General features: G+C 48.7%; 1 protein-coding gene across 7 annotated transcripts in view; it reads right to left on the bottom strand.

Annotated features, from left to right (window-relative positions):
- PC (pyruvate carboxylase) overlaps window positions 1-20,785 on the bottom strand; it is a 233,747-nt gene that overhangs the window by 178,991 nt on the left and 33,971 nt on the right. For 6 of the 7 annotated variants that reach the window (XM_043551372.1, XM_043551371.1, XM_043551370.1 and 3 more), the window contains one exon: window positions 12,706-12,815. The gene's annotated coding sequence lies outside the window, so the exon portion shown is untranslated. Of the gene's footprint in view, window positions 1-8,043; window positions 8,157-12,705; window positions 12,816-20,785 lie in introns of all 7 variants that reach the window. The other variant, XM_043551374.1, reaches the window with a different exon arrangement.

Consider the following 20,785-nt stretch of genomic DNA (forward strand, 5'->3'; position numbering starts at 1 on the left):
TAGTATAGGACAGTAAGACTCACATGCAACATAAGATGAATAAAACCCCACTTCGTCACAACCAGCATAGTTACACCAGGATCACTACGCCAGCAAAGTGGCGTCGTGGAGACGCAGCGTAAGCCAACAGGCATTCTTCTGCTCTTCTTCACCTCCCTGGATGTTATCTATGCCAACAGAAGCCCCGGAGGGTTTGCCAGCCTAGCTCTGTTGGCTAAGGGGGGCAATCTCTTCACACTCCTAGCCGACATAACTATGCCGACAAAGCTTGGTAACATAGACTAAGCCCAAGTGACTTGCCCACATACAAAAGCTGGACTTCTGCACCGGTACAGTTAAACCAGTACAATCCTCCAGCTCCAGTGTGTGGACGCAGTTTACGAATATGACAGTGCTTATAACGGTACAGCTCACGTCAGTATGGGAAGGGAAGTAAGCCACTTTATACCACTCTCTGGAGTCCACGGTTGGGGGAGGTGTTAATATTAGAAATGTAAAATGTTAAATGGTTAACCAGTCAACCGGTAAGCATTAGGCTTACCATTAACCAACCTTAACAGTTTACCCCCTGCACGCCGGCCAGAGGGACCCCAGTCCTGGCCACCCTGGGCCAGCCAACCAGAGGGGCCCCAGCCCTGGCCGCCCCGCGCCAGCTGGAGCAACCTCGGTTAACTGGCTAAACAATATAATTTTAATCGTTTAAACAGTTAACTTTTTAAACGATATGTACATCCCTAGTTAATATTGCTTTGCTTAGAGACTGACGCAGAGGTGAGCCTGCAGAATCACTAAGAGAGGTGTGAACTACCCCATTCATCTCTGGGAACCAGGTGCAACAGTCAGCGATTATAACAGCCAGTGATTATGACCATTGTGATCATCTAGTCTGACCTCTTATATAAACACAGGCCATAGGAATTCCTTGAATTCATAGCGGGTTGAACTAGAGCAGATCTTTTAGAAAAACATCCAGTCTTGATTTTAAAATTGCCAGGGATGGTGAATCCACCACAGCTCTTGGTAAGTTGTGCCATTGGTTAGTGACCCTCATTGTTATGTTTCAGAGTAACAGCCGTGTTAGTCTGCATTCGCAAAAAGAAATGGAGGACTTGTGGCACCTTAGAGACTAACCAATTTATCTGAGCACGAAAGCTCATGCTCAAATAAATTGGTTAGTCTCTAAGGTGCCACAAGTCCTCCTTTCCTTATTGTTATGCAGAGATGAGCCTGCAGAGAACCAGAGCGATAGCTTGGAGAGGTGTGAACTGGCCCATTCATCTCAGTGAAAGGTCAGCGCAGCTGCTCAGTGACCACTGGCTGTGCACGGTAAGCGCACAGTCAAACAAGCTGCTACGTTCCACCCCAGAAGCAGCTGCATGTCAGCAGCAGCTGAAGCAATGGCCATATGGCTTGTATTCCAGTTACGCATTCCCATAGTGCCCAGGGGAATTCAAGCAAGGCAAAAGGAAGTTTATGGAGCTACATAATTGTTAGTGTAATAAGAAGCTTGTAAACTCCCACTGGCCGTGTTGGACGTGCTACAGATGGAAGAAAATTAGGTGAGTAGCCTGAGCTAAGCTGTATCTACGGTTTTCTTTTCAACCTCGTTTCCTTTGTTTCTTCAAAAAACCTGTTTACTGAGCAGGTTTACGCTGCAAAAGGACGCTAAAGGGACCATTGTGCGCTGTATATTTATTGTCTTGGACTCCTGCCGATTTGCTCAGTCTGCAAATAAAAAAAGATCAGCCCCAACCGCTAGCTCTGCAAATTTAGCTCAAATGCCACACAGATTTAGCTCAAAAGCCTGCATGAAGTCCTGAGATCTAGTCCCAAGACATGAGACCTGGCTTCTGTTCCTGATTCTGTCACTGACCTTCTGTGAGAGTCTGGGCAGGTCCTTTCCCCTCACCGTGCCTTGGTTTCCCCACCATGTCTATTTAGATTATAATCCTGTTGGGGCAGGGACTGTCTCTCATGGTGCGTCTAGGCAGTGCCCAATGGGATAGGGCCCTGATCTTGATTGTGGACTTTATGTGCTACCATAGTACTAGTACTAGAAGGACATGTGTGGTCAAATAGTTAGAGCAGAGGGACAACAGGAAGTCAGGAATTTTGGGTTCTATTATCATCTCTGGGAGTGTAGTCAAAACAGAGGCTTCAAACCCAGGCTGCTAACTTCCAATCCGCTCATGTGTTTAGAAAGCATGATAAGCCCTGGATAAACACAGACTCTCTTTGTGACCATGGTCATGTCACTTTGCTCCATGCCTCGGTTTCCCCTATCTGTAAAATGGGGATGACATGGACCTACCTCACTGTAAGGGGAAGGCCACATTAATGAGTGCATCTAAAGCTTCTGATGAAACATGCCATAATCAACAAGTATAAACAATCCCTCAGGATTTGAGTTTGCTCAAGAATTAATTCGCTGTTAATACAAATGGATCTTGAAAGGAACCTTTGCCTTCTTTTCAGCCAGGAGCTGCCCTCCACTGGTGAGTGGATAGAGTTGTAGTGGGAAATTCTCCTGCCTGTACTACGCAGGATACAGGGAGAGTGGATACAGCGCCCCCATTCTGACACTGCAATCTGGCTCTCCAAAATCTTAGTTTTTATTTTTTTTAAAGCCAGACGCTAGCTGTTAGAGTAAGTGTAAGGGCTTGTGTACACACGGAGTTATCCTGGACTAGCTAACTGCAGTTAGCCCAGGCTCTTACAGTTGCCCCTAATATCCCTCTCCTCCAGACACACAACCAAAAGTTCAGTGGTGCTTTCAGCCCAGGCTAGCAGGCCTGGCTGGGTGCTGCTTCACTCAGCCTGGTGACTCACCCACTTGCAGTGAGGATACAGGCTAAATCACTCGAGTGCAGATAGTCCAATGCATTCCGACAAGTCCCCCCATCCGCTCAGAAGGACAGGCAAGTTCTCCCGCAATTCACCAGGAAAGAATTCAGAGTGGCTCCGCTCTCTCGAGCGCAAAGAAGCTTGGCATGTTCCCCCAGAGACGTGCTAGCCACACAGAAGGGGGAGTGTGGCACCAGTAAGTTAAGGACACAGAAACTCAGGAACAGCTTTGCAGCAAAGGCTGCTCACACCTGGGCGCTGATCCCTCTCGTTAACTCTGCAGTGGCAACTTGCCCTTTGTGGCTTGGAGACCACGCCAGTTAGGGGCGCTGATCCCTCTCGTTAACTCTGCAGTGGCGACTTGCCCTTTGTGGCTTGGAGACCATGCCAGTTACTGTGCCTACAGGGGTTGATAGAACACTCCTAGTGGCAGGATATCAGTCCCGTATCTTCGGGGTGGGTTATTGTTCCCCACATCAAAACAATGTAACAGAGGCAGCATGGCCCAGGAGCTAGAGCACTGGGCTGGAGAGTTGGGTTCTATTCCCAGGTCGGCCACTGACTCATTGGTGACTTTGGGCAGGTCGCGTCACTGCTGGGTGCCTCAGTTTCCCCATCTGTCAAATAGGGATAATGATACTTTTCGTAAAGTGCTTTGTTATGGAGAACACTATATACTAGCTATACATATGAGGCAGGGCAATGCCATTAGCCTCTGCTATTTTACAGGTAGGAAACTGAGGCACAGGAGGCTAAGTGATTTGCCCAAGATCACAGAGGAAGTCTGTGGGCAGAACTGGAAATTGAACCCAAGTTTCCCACCACCCAGGCAAACACCCTAGTCACTAACCCACTCTACCACTCTGCCACCTACTATCAGACAGGGCCCTGTAGCTCCTCTCCCCACAGATCCCAGGCTTCCCCCCCTAACTGAGTTGGAAGCACTCTTTTATACTCCCAGGAGCAGCCAGTCATGTGGTCCCCATCCCTGGTCTGGGCTGATGAGCTTGCCCCCCAAAAAACTATTCTTAAAGGGACCATTCCTCAGAACAGGGCTGTCTGACCCCAAAGCCACCCACCCTCCTGTTGCTCTTACAGGGGTAGACCAGCCTGTTACAGCCTCTATGGAATTCCCATTGGAATTCCCAGCTAAGCTCCTTGCTCATCTCCCAGCCCTTCTGACTTCCCCCACATGATCCACAGTCAATGGAACCTACCTCCAGGCTTTGGTTTGCCTCCCAACTGCTGGGGAGGGGAGAACCCAAGAGTCCTGATGCCTGTCCTACCCACCAGACTCCACTGCACTCCCTAGAAACAGAACCCAGGAGCCTAGACTCCAAGTTCTCTCCTCCAAACACTAATCAACCCTCCCAGAGCTGGTTAGAGAACCTAGCAGCTCTGAATCCCAGCCACACCCTCCTCCACTCTTCTCCCAGAGTCAGATAGAACCCGGGAGTCCTGACTTCCAGTCCCCCGGCTCTAACCCACTAGACCCCTCCCAGAGCCAGGGATTGAACCCAGAACTCCTGAGTCCCAGCCTGCTACTCTACTCACTGATCAATGAAGATTTGTGATGGAGGGAATGCACCTCGCTAATGCAAACATACTAGCTTTGCTTGCTGGAGAGGCAGTGCCCATACTCCTAGATTGCATTGAGCAGTCATGCATCTTAAAGTAAGCTAAGCCTATGTCCTGTGAGGTGTCATTCCATAGTCTTCTTGAAAATATGCTTTTGATATGAATATGACATAACAGAGATATACTTTATGCAAGATGGCTCATGTGAGATATCATTGGAAAGGTTATGATTTACTGAATATGATTATCCTATTTGTATGCATGTATCATTTCTGTAACTGAAATTAGGAATATTGACTATGTATCTGTATTTCAAAACGCCCTCTGCTAACACTTCAGGTACAACAATGGAAAAGCCCGACAGTGCTGATGGCCCATCAGCGATGACAATGGACTGTGAAAGAGTTTAGTCGTCCTGTGAACCCTGGGTCAGTCTGTGAAGAATGGCTACACGGGCCCTCCCACCGGATACTGGGATTTTCCACGAGAAGGGTGTGTGTGTGTGTGCGTGAGTGTGAGTCAAACTAGGAAACAAAGGACGCCCACGTTATGCAAATCCTATTTAAGGGTGGGGAGTGAGGTAATCCAGGACATCAATTCTCCCCTGCTACCCCACCCAAGATGACTGCTGGAAACAACTAAGACTGAATTGGGGGGAAGAACTGAACCTAGGGTGACCAGATGAAACGGACAAAATATCGGGACACATGCGAAAAAAAAAAAGCAGAGCGGAGTTGCAGAAGCAAAAAAAAAAAAAAAAAAACCGCTGGAGCGGCCAAAGCCGGTGCATCAGTCGGGACGCGGGCCAAAGAACTAAAAATCAGGATGTCTGGTCACCCTAACTGAACCCAGGCTGGAAGGGTGTTGGGCCTGTAAAGATTATTAGAACCACATTTAGGGGGAGAACTTGCATGTAACCAGTTTCTTTAAGCTTTATTTCTTTAAGCAGTATTAAGTTTAGTGTGCGTGCTCTGTTTTATTTTTTTTGTAATCTGCCTTGTTCTGTCTGCTACCTCCTTAACTACTTAAAATACACCTGTTACAGCGAATACATTTATTTCCGGTTTACAATATAACCCAGTTTATGTGATTTCTATCAGGGGGGAGGGGGAGAAGTTGTGCATACCCTCCTCCAAATTGAGGGAAGAGGTGAATTTCATATAATTTTGGGTTTGTACTCCAAGGGGGGGTGGACGGTGGACATCTTGGTGCTGTGGCAAGTCCCTTAAGCTGAGCCTTCTCAGAGCGGATCTCTGGCTCTCTGTGCAGCTGGGTGTGGCCCTGCCTGTGTGCTAGGCTGGAAAAGGCTGGGGAAACCTAACCCAGCAAGGACAGCTAAAAGGGGACCCAGGCCGGCAGAACAGTCTGACTCAGTGGTGTCCCAGCACACCAGGTGACACCCCCGGAGGTCCAACCTGCCATATGTCCACTGACACAAACGGGACTGTAGATCAACAGCACAACTCATTGGCCTGACACACAAATCATAACAGCAGTACCTAAAGTCTCTGCCTGAGGTCAAGGCCCCCGGTCACTCCAGGTGCATACACACCCTCACTGATATCACTCTGGGCCTTGCAGACAGAGACAGTCCCTCCCCTGAAGAGCTCACAGTTTCTGTTTATAAGAACAAGCTACATCAGTATAAGGCACCTTTATACTGGAATCACAGCATCTGCACAATGGAGGTTGGACCAACGCTGTTCAAGAGAGACAGAATCTGTGTGTACAGCCACACGTAAATGGAAGTGTCCCTGTGTGGGGCATGGGATCATTTAACTGGTTCAAATACTTCTCGCAGCTAAAGGAATCAGAGCACAAAAAACGAGGCTAAAGCCCGAATCAGTACTTTGCAACAAAGATCTCATTCTTCTAAATCTCCCAGGGCTGTGCATGGCTGCAGTATTAAAGGACTGAGCTGGAGCAGATGAAAGCAGGAGAATGTCTGAAGCTTCAGACACAAGGCATGGCCAGAACACCGTTAAATTTAAGCAGAATAAAGAACTCTGCTGTATGAACGACATAAACGGAGCCCTGCTGCTCCCAGAAATATACGCAGTCCGATTCATGCTGCTTTAGCGAGCTGCCTACCAGCTGCCTCTGATCTGCTCTTTGTTGCAGTGCCCCAGGACAGAGCTTTCTGCTGCTTCTCTTTGGGGATTTCCACATTTTTCAGAAAGCACCGAGCACTTGCTCTTGGAAAAACAGGCCCTTTTAAGGAGGCCGAGGATGAGCAAAGCCCTGAGATTGAGATACTCCAAAATCGCTAGTCATGTCTGAAAATCCTGCCCTCTCTCTCTCTCGGAGTTTAGCGGCAGCTCCCTATCAGTTCAGGTGGAAGCCTCACTGATCCCAGATCAAGGAAGTCTGTCTATTACTAGCAGTATAGCAGCACCTAGGGCCCTGACCAAGATTGGGGCCCAGTTCCTCTAACCACTAAATACCACTTCTGTTCCGAGATCTGGAAGAGAAGTGGGGTCAAGTTGTTAGATCGGGGGCTAGAAGTCAGGACTCCTGGGTTCTATTCCCAGTTCTGAGATGAGTTGCCAGAACAGAAGTGACTAGGAGTCCAAGATAATTAGGTACAAATAATAATTAGATTAAAAGCCCTTTGGGGCAGGGATCATCTTTTTGTTTTGTGTTTGATCAGCCCCTAGCACTGTGGGGGCCTGGTCTGTGACTACGGCACATAGGCACCACAGTAATACAAATAATAAATAATAATAATAGGACTCCCAGGTTCTACTTCAAAGTCTGGGGCGTTAGTGGGTTCTAGTGGTTAGAGCAGGGGACCTGAGGGTCCAGGACTCCTGGCTTCTATGCTTGACTCTAGAAATAGAGTGGGGTCTAGTGATTAGAGTTTGGGGGCTGAAAGTCAGGACTCTCACCTCTGACAATCAGAGAATTTGGACAGCAAAACCCACTGCTCTGAGAATTGAGTGTAAAGCCCTGCCCCATAATGCAAGGCATTCAGAGACCTTTGGCCAAGAGGAGCATGGGAATGTGTTAGCATGGGACAAGGCTTGCTCCTTCCTTGTGACTTTCAATCTTCCACCACCATCCACAGCAGCTCCCCTTTGTTGGGAAGCACTTCACCAATCACAGTTAATGCGTCCCCAGTCAGTCTTCAAATTAATTTCTTGAATTAATGTAAAGAGTAAATGAAATGACTGTCCCCAAGCCATCCATGTGCTGGGATTCTGGCAAGGGCTGCAGCTAAGCAGGGTTGAGCGTGGGTGGTACGTGGATGGGAGACCATGACTGCTTGTTCCTCGGGTACCGTGCTGTCCCCAGTGTCCCAGTGCAGTGCTAGAGGGCGCTGTGCAGCTGGGAGGGGCTCAGTAGGGAGCGCTCTCCCCTGAGATAGTGCTGATTCTCTGGGCTGTAGTTTTAACCCCCACCCCGGTAATTAAGCAAGATCAGCATTATAACCCTGCCCGGGGGTGACCTCGCCTTGTGTGGACACAGCTTATATCAGCAAAACTGAAATAAGGTATAGCAGCAAAAGTGCAGCAGTGCTGGTATAATTGCATCTGGGCTAGTGGCTTTTCCTGGCACAGTTCCATTGGTCACAAATCACCTCACCACACCCTCAACCATTAGGATACTGGAGGGACTCACAGGGAGGTTATGCAGGGACAAGGTGGGGGCCCCCCCATGTGTGGTTATGGGCTGTTCCAGCAGAAGTCTGTAGTGTAGAACTGGCCTACGACTACCAGTGCCTTGTCTTCACTCTGTTTTACAACAGGAAAGCGACCTTGTATTAGTCATCCCACAGTGAAACACAAATTGGGTTTGTTCGTTTGTTTTATGCAGTGAAGACAAAGTCTAAGGAGTTTAAGGACATGTCAACATTACAAACTTAAGTCGCCATATATTAGGTCGACTTACAGCCACTGCAGTAATTACTGCAGTGGTGCATGTCCACACTACTCTCCTTCTGTCGTGGGTGCAGGTCCTCACCAGGAGCCCTTCCACTGATCTAGGAGGGGCAGCGTGGGGAGCTGAGGGCCAGGTCTTTCAACTCTGCCGGCAGCTCCCTGCCAGGAGCCTGGCTGCTCCACAGGCTCCTGGCAGGCTCCCCCCATCCCTCCCCCACCGCTCCCCATTCCCCACCAGGAGCGGTGTAAAGCCGCCCTTGGCTTCTTCCCTTCCCCCCCTCCCCGATCCCCACTGGGAGCGCAGGGGAGCCGCCCAGGGCTTTTTATCCCCAGGGAGTGGAGTCCAGCTGTCCCGAATTCTTCCTCCTCCCACCTGCTCCCCACCAGTAACCAGGCAACCTTGGCAATTTCAGGGCTCACCCAGCTGTGAAATTGACACGGCTGCCTGGCTCCTGGCAGGGAGCCCGCTGCTCAGGCTTCTCACCCCAGCCTGAGCAGAGAGGAGCTGGGCTCTAGCTGCCCGCTTTCTTGTCAATTTCACAGCTCCTGCCATGAAATTGACAAGATAGCTGATGTAAGGGACACAGTGTCTACACAAACACTACACAGACACTGTCGCCCTAACTACACCGACATAAGCCCTCCTGGAGGTGGAGTTAACATGTCAGTGTAGTAGGGCGCTTACATCAGTGGGAGGAAGGCTGTAGTGTAGACCCTGACATAATTAGGTTAACATAAGCTGTCTTATGTCGACCTAATCATATAAAATAGGCCAGCCCTAAGTCTCAGCTTTGTTCCTTCCCATAGCTGAGCTGCTGGAAATCTAAAAGCTGATGAAAGCTAACTGGGCTGAAAAAGACCACAAGCGAATTTCCTTTTGATTCAACATCTGCTTCCATTGCCGGAACAAACCAAATTTCCATGAAGGCTTAAAAGTCTGGGGGATTTCCGGGGATCAGTGACTTGGAGGCCAATTAACCACTGGAGCAGCTTGCTAAGGGAGGTGGTGGAATTGTCTCACTATTTCCTTGTGCTCCCCTGTGGGTCCGTATGCATCTGCTGTCTCTTGTAAGCCCTTTGGGGCAGGGACTGTCTCTCACGGTGTCTCTGGACAGCATCCAGCACAATGGGGGCCCAAGCTTGGCCAGGGTCTGTGCAGCACCTGACACGATGGAGGCTCTCCAATCTGTTGAGTGCTGTGCAGTGCCCAGCCTGACAGCGGCCTCGATCTCACAAGAACATTGGCACGGAAGGGACCTCCTGGGTCATCAAGTCCAGGCCCCTGCTATCACAGCCAACCATGCTTCAATCAGAGTCTGTGGAGCACCCGGCATAAAGGGCCCCCCAATTCATTGGTACAGGCCTCTAAACACTACCCGGATGCAGTAATAATTGCCTTTACCTCTCTGATTCTTCAAGATTGTGTATTTTTCCCCCACTGCCTCCAGACTCCTCCCACCTTCTCCCCAAGCCCTCCTCCCAGGCTGTCACTCTATGGGCAAGCTTGCTTCAAACTGCCTAATGCAGGGCCCGATCCTGAGAGGCACTGCATGGGAAGTGATGGGAGGGGGTCTGAGGTTGTGCAGTGACTTACAGGGTTCAAGCCCAAACCTCTGAGCATTCAGCTGTATGTTAGGATTGATCCTTTTAAATGCTACTTCATTTCCAACTGCTGCAATTGAAACACCTTTTGTTGTGAGGGTTGGAAGGCTGTGTGTGGTGTGTATATGGGTGAGAGAGTGTGATTAACAGACATTCCCGTGCAGATACACTGGTTTACAGCTGCAATAGTCTTATCTTATTCAAGACAATCCACTCCTAGCCCGGTATATTTTTCCAGCCTTTGTATCTCTGATAGTCCATGGGGAGAGATACTAGCTTGGAGTGAAAACACAGGCATGAATCATACAGCTGCAGGAAATGTCAGTTTAGAGATGAGTAGCCCCCAGAGTCCATTAATTGCACGTTTGTTACACGAGCTAATTTAGGGAGGTTTCCAAATGTACTCACTACAAGGCAATGTAGGGGCAATGGGTAGCCCCTGATGCTGAGCACTACACATATACCCCTACTCTGCAACCGAGACCAGGGAGGCCCCACACCATGCTAGGCGCCACACAGACCCATCCCTCTGACCGAGAGCAGGGGGAGCCCCTCCCCATCGTGCTGGGTGCTACACAGACACATAATGAGACAGGCCTTACTTACCCCAAAGATCTTACAGTCTAAATAAAAGAGAGAGGGGAAACTGAGGCCCCAAGAGGGGTTGCCCAAGGTCAGTGGCAGACACACTGCCAGGAATAGAACCAAGGTGTCCATACGCCCAGTTCTGGGCCCTAGCTACTACATCACACAGCCACCAAGGAGGAGTTTTGAGCTCCAATTTTAGGCCGCACGTGCGTGCAAGGAAATGACAACACCACTAACCACGTTCCATAAATCTATTTTACATGGAAGTGACACTAACTTAAGCCTTGTGGAAAATGTTAACTGACTCATTCTTGGTGCCATTTAGTACGGGAATGAATGGCAAGCATCCATCTGTCACCGCTGGCACCAAACCACTAACCCCGCCCTTGGCATCTGTTTATGTGTTTAGATTCACACACGGCCTCTCCATCACTGGGCTCTCTCTAGACTTGAATGTGCAGTTGTGCTGAAGTGTGTCATGATTTACTGCCGGTTAACATGCATCACCCAGAGCCGTACAAATAAATGGAGTTTTCAATTCAGTGGTTAAACCAGAAAAAAAAAAATTAAAAATTGGTTTGGGGTTGGTCAGAAATGAAATAAAAAAAAAAAAAAAAAAAACTTTTTTGGAGAATGGAAAAAGAAGAAAAAAAAAGTTCAAAGCAAAATGTTTCGTTTAGTTTGAGGTGTTTTTTTGAAACACTTTTTTTTTTTTAAAAACAAAACTGACGAAAAAATTGAAACAGTCATTTTGAATAAAAAACCAAATCAAAACTTTTTTTTTTTTTAATATATATTTTCCAGCTGAAACAATTTGGCTCGGCACAAATTCGTGAACCATTTCAGTCAAACAACAAACCTGCATGTTTAATGGTGAAAACAAGTTTCACCTGGAAAAATTCTGTCCATCTCTATTAAACAGCACAACTGGAAATTCTAATGAGAGGACACTTCAAACGGCTTATTCCAAGGCTCCAGAGACGTCATTGTGAAGCATAATGCAGACATGTGAGAAAGGATTGTTCCCAGTCCTGGCCATGACAAACAGGACAACCCAAGATTTGTTATGAACGCCTAGAGATTGTGGCACTGGAGGTAATTCACGTTAATTAACATTTTTGCAAATGCTATCTAATAATAATACCGCCTAGCTCTTATCTAGCGCTTCTCTTCAGTAGATCTCAAAGCACTTTAGAAAGGAGGTCAATATCAATACTGGTAGCTGAAACCTCGGGCTGTCTCACAGATGTAATTCAGGAAGTCATGTGGATAAAAAAAAAAAGAAGCCAAAATGGCTGAGAACTTAAACACTGGCTGGTAACAGACCACGAATCCCAGCGGTGTTTGAACGTGGTGATATTCTGAACAAAGAGAGCTCTCAGCCAAGCTTGTAGCTACTTCCATCGCTTCACGCTGACTCAAGACATTCTAGACTTCACAGTGACACACAGAGTGACAATCCTGGAATCTTATTTTGAAGATTCCTATTTTACAGATGAGGAAACTGAGTCACTGACCAGGAAAGTGATGTACCTAAGGTCATCCAGCAGGCTAGTGGCGGAACCAGAAAAGAACCCAATTCCCAGTCCAACGCTCTATCCCCTATACTAGCCTCCACTGCCTCTGTACAGTCTACAAACTTGAAGCAGTACGGTCTAGTGGTTAAGGCACCAGACTCGTGGGATCTAGCTCTAGCTCTGCCACTGATCTACTGTGGGACCTTGGATAAGACACTTCCCCTCCTTGTGCCTCAGTTTCTCCTCCCAAGCTTTGCCTATTTAGAAAGTGATTTTGGGGGGAACTGGGACGGTCTCTTGCAGTACCCAGCATGATAGGGCCCCAGTCTTTGTTGGGACCGCGTTACCCTAAGGAGAAGGAGTTTGGTGTTATGCCAGGTACCACATAGAACCATAACAAGAGACAGCTCCTGCCCTGCAAAGCATACACTCGTAGAACCCAGGAGTCCCGAGTCCCAGTCCAGTGCTGTATCCAGTAGGTCACGTGGTTTCATTTGGTTTTGTAATTTGCCTGTCAAGGGAACTCTTTCTTTTTAAGCAACATAAAAACCAAACCAGATTATTCGGAGAAATGATTACTCTTCCCAGACGGTAGAGAGGGAATGTAACATAGGAGCAAAGCTGAGCAGCCTTAGAAGTCAAACAAACATGTCCCCGTGAAGAGAGTTTTAGTAGGAAAAGCCAAAGAGACCTACGTTCAGGGAGCCTGCACCTCACTTCTAGTGCATTGGGATCGTGGGTGAGAAACAGGGGGTGACGGTCTCTGATCCGAGCTGGGTTTCCAGGAAGGGGAAAAGGCTTTATCCTGCAGAGTACAAAAGAGGAAAGTTAAGGAAAGCAAAACAACAATAAAATGAGCCAGGGAGAGTTGTGCTGAGAATAGCAATTGGTGCAGAGTTGCAATTGCTGAGGGAATAGAAAACCTAGGGCTTCAGAACACAGGACTGGAAAAAACCCTCCCGAGTCAGTGAGTCCAGTCCCTGCTGTTGCAGGCAGCCATGTCATAGGCTCCTGGTCAGAAGCTTATCAATGTTTGCTTCTCTGCTCCTCCAGAATCTCCCTCCTCTCGTGGGTAGAAACCTCCTTCTCATTTCTAGCTAAAACTGATTCCTGGCCAGTTTATTCCCATTTGTTCTTGTGTCGATATTGTCCTTGAGCTTCAACAGCTCTTCTCTCCCCCTGGGATTTGCGCCCGGATGCATTTCTAGAGAGCAATCCGATCCCCTCTGAGCTTCAAGGGGAACAGACAGACATCAGATCAAGTCATCACACCAAGTGATTGGCTCATCTAGAGAGGATGGATGATCCAGTGGTCAGGGTGCTAGCCTGCAGCCTCAGAGCCCTACCCCACCACAGGCCCCATGTATGACATTGGGCAAGTTACTTTGGCACACACAGATCGGTATAACTATTGCAGTGAGAGAGTTTCCCCTCCGACCCTTTCTCTGCTTAGGCCTGATCTAGGCACAGATTGTGTACCAGTATAACCATTTCAATTATCGGGTCTGATTTTTTATTTTTTTTATTGATTTATATGTGGATTACAGTAGTGTCCAAGAGCCCTAATTATGGACCTCTGCACTAGGAGCTGTACAAACACAGAACAAAAAGATGGCCTCTGCCTCCAAAGAGCTTCCAATCAGAGGCTTGTGTACACAGCAAAATTGCCGGGTATTAGGGACTTCGGAATAATTTCTGCAGGAGTTATTCCACAATAGCTCCCCATGTGGATGCTCTTATTATGGAACTAGGGTGGCTTTTGCTGGTTCAGTTTAATCAACTTTAGAAACGGGTTCCAGAATAAAAGCCTCCCCCCTCAGGAGTTACTCCAGAATAGACTCAAATTATAAAGCTAGATGGGACCACTATGATCATCTAGTCCGACCTCCTGTATAACACAGGCCCCACAGGACTGCCCTGAATTAATTCCTCGTTGAACTAGCATGGACCTTTTAGAAAAAACATCCAGTCTGGATTTAAAAATTGCCAGTGATGAAGAATCTGCCCCAGCCATTGGTAAATTGCCTCAATGGTTAATAATCCTCACTGGTAAGGTTTTTTTTGCCTTATTTCCAGTCTGAATTGTCGAGCTGCAGCTTCCAACCACTGGATCTTGCTAGACCTTTTCTATTAGATTGAAGGGCCTAGCATCAGTTCTAGCATTTTAAAATGTCCCTTTTTCCAGCGTACCGCCCTGCACAGACAAACCCTGCACCGAAACAGGTGGCTATAGACAGACAAATGGCCAGCAGTTATGCCAGTATAAAGGTGCCTTACACCCGTATAGCTGATTCTCCTTCCCACATAGGAATAGCGTTACCAGTATAAGCACTTTTATCCCAGTATAACTGCATCCGCACTAGGGTTCCTTTGAGGTGCCCGGCATAACAGGGCCCCCAATATCAGTTGTAGCCTCTAACCACCACTACAATACAACTGAGCAGCACGCTGTCACATGGGAATGATGAACAAGGCCCAGGCAGCGAATATACACCATTTCAGTATTGAACAAGACAAGGCACCTGTTACAAAGCGCAATGTTCGTGGAGGGGGGGAAAGGTTGGAGTTGAAAAGTTAAAGAATCCTGACAGGAAGAGCAGGATTTAACTGAGCATCAGCTGAGGCCTTTTCTCACAGCTGTCTCATTCACAGAGCTCGGGCTGAGGTGTTTTGACAGCTAGAGACTGGATTGGCGTTAACCGCATCAGACAAGCTGGCAGTCAGATGCAACAAGAGGCAGATGCAATAATTCAAGAGACGCTCTAGTAGGCATCCTGAGTCTATGTGAAAGCAGCAAGCATCCACCGCTACTGCCCACTAGGCTAACAATCATGGGAGTAATACTGGGACTGCCAGACTGGATCAGACAAGGGATCCTTCTCATACTATTGTAGCAGCCGGCACAACAGGGGCCCTAATTTCAGTAACGGGGTCTGTGCAGTGTCTGGCAGGATGGGGGCCCCCCATCTCAGTCAGTGGATGGGGTCCATGCCAGGTGCTGCAAAATGGAGTTCTGATCTCGGTTGGGTACTGTGCAGCACAGATCTATGAGGCCAGGCATAATCCGACTGAACTACATCTTCCATGATGCACCATGGCCAGGGACTCATAAGAGACGCATCCGCCTCAAAAAGAGGGGAGAAAGTGATGCATCATGGGAGATGTAGTCTGGGCAGGGAGCACAGCCCACAAAAGAGAGTGGGCGCATAAGACCCCCCTCGCTGAACTACAACTTTCATGAGACATCGCAACACCATTTTGAATCAAAACATTTTGGGTTTAGATATTGCACTGAAAAGCAGCAATTTTCTGCACGATTAAAAGAAAACAAGCCCTATTTTCCAGTGTGTCAGCAGATGTTAATTTAATTTAATCCCAACTTTAAGTCATAGTCTGGACATGCCTCAGTGACAAAAGGCGCTCCTGTTTAGCATATTGGCTCAGCAATGCGAGGCCAAAGGGGAGCTGAATTTCTTTCTGGCTTTGTATGAGAATCATTTGCTAAATTCCAGCCGCAGAGGCAAATTCTGCCTGCCTGTGTTACAGAGGAACCTAGTTTTACTCTCTAATCGAAGCATTGGTGCATTTACCCTCAAACTAAGCACATTTACTCTGCAGTTCTGGAGAGACAAACCGACACACAGAACCCTGCAGTGCTGGTTACTTAGGGCCTTGTCTACACTGGCAAGGTTCTGCGCAGTAAAGCGGCTTTCTGCGGTGTAACTCCCGAGGTGTACACCCTGCCAAGCCACTTAGTGCACAGAAACTGCGCAGTTGCAGGGCTGTAAAAAAACCCACCGCCACGAGAGGCGTATAGCTCTCTGCACTTGGGCTACCGCACCGCAGTGCCAGTGTAGACACCCTGGTCAATTACAGCGCTGCGATTGGCCTCCGGGAGGTGTCCCACAATGCCTGTTCTCGCCTCTCTAGTCATTGGTTTGAACTCTACTGCCCTGCCCTCAGGTGACCAACCGTGAGCCCCACCCCTTAAATTCCTTGGGAATTTTGAAAGTCCCCTTCCTGTTTGCTCGGTGAGGGGTGCGGTGGTCTCACGCATCTTTCCAGGTGACCACGCCTGCTTCATGCATCAGGCGATCCCCTGCTTGGAGCAGTGCCGAGCTGCTGGAGCTCATCGGCATTTGGGGAGAGGAGGCTGTCCAGTCACTGCTGCGCTCAAGCCATAGGAATTAGGATACCTACACACATATAACACGCTTCATGACGGAAAGGGGCCATAACCAGGACACACTGCTATATAGGGTCAAAGTGAAAGAGCTGCGGAACGCCTACCACAAGGCACGGGAGGCAAACCACCGCTCCGGTGCTGCGCCCACGAGCTGTCAGTTCTACAAAGAGCAGGACGCGATACTTGGTGGCGACCCCACCTCCACTGTGAATACTTGGGTGGCTCGCGTGCCAGTCAAGAGTGGACTGAGCCAGGAGGAGGAAATCTTGGATGTGGAGGGGGAGGGGAACCCAGAGGCAGAGGACGACTTGGAGATCAGAGATGCATGCAGCCAGGAGCTCTTCTCTACGCCGGAGGAGGCTAGCCAGTCACAGCAGTGGGAGCTTGGCAAAGCGCAAATAGGAGATGTGCGTACCACCACATGCCTAGTCTGAGCAGTGGAACAGGGTGTTGATTGACTCCCTCACTTCACGGGAATCTGCCTCAGAGATCTCCATGAAACTCTCATGGAGATACTGGCAATCCGCTGCAGCAGGTTCTTTGGCAGAGCTGCTTTGGTTTCTTGCCCCATTAAGGGTAACTTTCCCATGCCACTCTGCCATCACTGGGGGGGGGATGGGGGAAGACACGACCATTGCTGCATACAGGTGAGCGGCATAAGGGCCAGGGCAGAAGCCACAGTCTTGGAGAAGACCCTCCCTTGATTCCCTGCTCACCCTCAGCAGCGAGATATCTTCCATAATGAACATAGCCTGTGGAAAATGTGGGGACAGTAATGATTATAAGGCCTTCCCCACAGTGTTGGTTCTCCCCAAGAGCCACCTGCCCAGTGTACAGTACAGTTCTGGAACACTGATTTCCCCTGCCCCTGCGGTTACTCACCATTTTGGGGGTTTTGTGGCTCATGTGTGCTTGCCTGGGGTCAGCCGGTTAGTGACAGGTATGTGAATAGTGGCTGTGTTTTAAATCACTGAATCAGTGGTCTGTGTGTTGCAAACAATACTGCTCCTGTAAAATGCTGTGTTTTGGCTTCACAGATATGACGATGGGAGCCCAGCCTCCCACTTTGTTATCACCAGCTGAACGGCTGCACAGAATTAGAAAAGCGGGCCACAAAAAACTAAAGAGGACTTTCTGCGTGATGTCATGATGCACTCCACGGCCAAGAATTGAAGGAGTGGTGGACAGCGAGAAGAGGGACCGAAAGGAGAATGTGGCACGCCAGAACAAAGCCATGGAGTGGCTCTTAGACATTATGGAGCGCCGAGCGGACATGCTCCAGGTACTACTAGCACTGCAAACCAAGCAGCTCTGCGCCCACCCTCCCCTGCAGCCACTGTCGCAAAACTCTTTCCTGTGTGTCCCCCAGGCACAGTCAACACACTCTTATCAACCTCCTGGCTCCAGTCTGTACCCACTGAATTCCACTTCTGCTCCGTCACAGTCCAGCCCTGCCGACTCCCAGTACACACTGCACTCAACACCCGTCCCTCTGCAGTTTAGCCCTGCTGAAGTACAGTACCTGTTGCACTGTACTCCAGAGGACAAGGCTGCATGTGATACCTGGACAAACACAAATCTTTAACCATCCCAGGACCCCAACTCCTCCTGGAACCCACAATGTCAAGCACGTTGCCCAGAGTCACAGTCTTTTGGAGCAGGATGCGATTGATGGCTCCGCACACTTCCATCAACACGAGTCTAACGGTCAACTTTCCCACTCCGAACTGGTTAGTGACTGATCAGTAGCAGTCTGGAGTAGCCAGCTTCCACAGTGCAATCGCCACGCGCTTCTCCAACGGCAGGACAGCTCTCATTCATGTGCCCTTGCGCCGCAGGGCTGGGGCGAGCTCATCACGCAGTCCCATGAATGTGGCTTTCCTCATCCGAGCGTTCTGCAGCCGCTGCTCATCATCCCAGACGTGCATGACGACGTGATCCTACCACTCAATGTTTGTTTCCCAAAAGTGGCGTTCAGCACCTCCGTGAATGCCACAAGCAATCTCATATCATAGCTACTACGCGTGGCGAGATCAACGTCAAACTCCTCTTGCCTTTGTAGTTTAAGGAATAATTCCACTGCCACTCGAGATGTGTTAGTGAGAGTGAGCAGCATTTTGGTCAACAGTTTGGGATCCATTCCTGCACACCGAAGAGGCAGAGTGCGCAGTACACAAACCGTTGAAAGATGGCGCCAAATGCGGACGGAAGCACCAGGATTACTGGGATGTGAAGCGATGCATCACGGGGCATTGGGACAGGACCCAGGATGCCCCGCGACCCCCTCCGCCTTCCCACAACCGTCAGCGGCAGAAGAAGAAGAGACACTCTGTGGGATAGCTGCCCAGAGGGCACCGCTCTGAATACCGATGCAAGTGCTTCAAGAGTGAACACGATATCGCACAGGCAGCTGACAGTGTAAACACACAACAGCAGTTCCCTTCAGCGCTCTCTGAGTGGCGATGTAATGCTGGTGATGTAACTCTGCCAGTGTAGACATACCCTTAGAGTCAAAGTCAACAGACCCCATCAACCCACTTTCTCTCAGCTCTAAGGAGCTTGCTGAGGAGTCTTCATTCCATGATGCTCAGTAGGATTTCTCCGTAACACCTCCATTGGCCCTAACTGCCCTCCCAGTGCTTTGACTCTTTCCACTATCTTCAAAGCACACGCACAGTCCTGCCCTTATCATGGGAGACATGCTAATTCCTTTCTCTTTTAATCTCCCCTGCATCTCGCCCTTGCAATTTCGAAACACTTCACAGCAACTCAGCGGAGCTGCTGAACAGTATTGTTACTGCAAAGGCTACTACAGCATAACCCCTTCTTGAAAACTAGACAGCCCCCGGCAACTTTCACAGCCAGCCACTCAGTGATAAACCTGGAGCAGCTGGGGAGAGCGGATCACACTAGGAACAGGACTCAGTGACCCAGGAGGTCCCTTCCAGTCCTATATACCTCCCTACCCCTCAATGGCAACACAATTCAAGTGCAAAAGACCTGTTCCAGAGGCAGATCCCCTGTTAGGCATTGTGGTCCAGTGGAAAGGGCACTAGCTTGGAAGTCAAAGAAGCCTGTACTCTCCTCTCAGCTCTCGTACTGTGCGACCAGCCAAGACCTGGTCTACCCCTAAAACAGATACTAGGCATAGCAAGATTGTTTAAGGTGCAGTTTGGTTTTCTTTTACTGACATAACTGTTGGTATAAGCCCTAGCCTAGGCACAGTTATACCAGCAAAACAATACTTTTTTCTTAGTAACAGCTGTGTCTACATTCCTAGCTCCTAAGGGACCACTATGATCATCTAGTCTGACGCTTCTACATACCACAGGAGATAGGGCTTCCCTGAATGAATTTCTGTTTGCACTAGAGCTCGACAGGCATAGCTATACTGGCAAACCATTTCTAGCATAGCCAAGGCCCAGGTCAATTCACCTTTCTGTGCCTATGTGCTCCTTCCATCTGTCTCGTCTATTCAGGCCTTGGCTACCCTAGACCACCTTTGCCGGTATAACTCTTCTAGCAAATCCTAAACAGACGCAGCTTCTGTCCGCAAAACAAAGTGGTTTTGCCAGTAGAGGTTCTACCATCCCCAAGTGAAATAAGTTATGTCAGCAAAATGACTTTTATGCCAGTATCACTGCGTATACACCAGGAATTTTGCCGGTACGAAAAGGTCAGAGAAGTCACACAACACTCTCACTATTACCCCATGTTTATCCCCCCCCCCACTCCCCACTGTTCCTCAGACGTTCTTGTCAACTGCTGGAAATGGCCCACCTTGATTATCACTACAAAAGGTTCCCCCCACCCCCCTACCCCCTGCTCTCCTGCTGGTAATAGCTCACCTTACCTGATCACTCTGGTTACAGTGTGTATGGTAACACCCATTGTTTCATGTTCTCTGTGTATATAAATCTCCCCACTGTATTTTCCACTGAAGGCATCCGATGAAGTGAGCTGTAGCTCACGAAAGCTTATGCTCAAATAAATTGGTTAGCCTCTAAGGTGCCACAAGTCCTCCTTCTCTTTTCGCGAACACTCTCACTCTCTTCCTAGAAGACATCACAGGCAATTTTTCAATCAAAACCGAATTTTTCAATTTTTTTTTCCTCTAAAATATCTGCTCTAGCTCAACCAGGAATTAATTCGGGGCTGGCCTATGGCCTGTGCTTTACGAGCAGTCAGCCTAGGGGATCACAGTGGGCCCTCTGGCCTTAGAATCTATTAATCTAGGACATTACTATATCAGCGAAAGTTTCTAGCGTAGATCTGTCCTGAGGTTTTAAGCTTCACAGATGCGCCCACACTAAGAAAAAAGAAATGCTCTGACCACATTAGCAAAAGATGCGGTGAAATCCTCATGAAAAGAAGGAAGATTGTAGCTTTCATACGTTAGTGGATCAAGGTAGATGTTAGTGGGGAGCCTAGGGTTTTGCCTCATGTTTGCCTCCACGTTAACAGGGAGGTGATTTCACTTCTGTATACGGTACTGGGGAGACTGATACTGGACTACTGCATCCAGCTCTGGTGTCCACGTTTTAGAAAGGGTTTTGAAAAATGGGAGAGGGTGCAGAGAAGAGCCATAA

Source organism: Chelonia mydas, chromosome 7 (genome assembly GCF_015237465.2).
Source record: "Chelonia mydas isolate rCheMyd1 chromosome 7, rCheMyd1.pri.v2, whole genome shotgun sequence".
Taxonomy (NCBI): Eukaryota; Metazoa; Chordata; order Testudines; family Cheloniidae; genus Chelonia; species Chelonia mydas.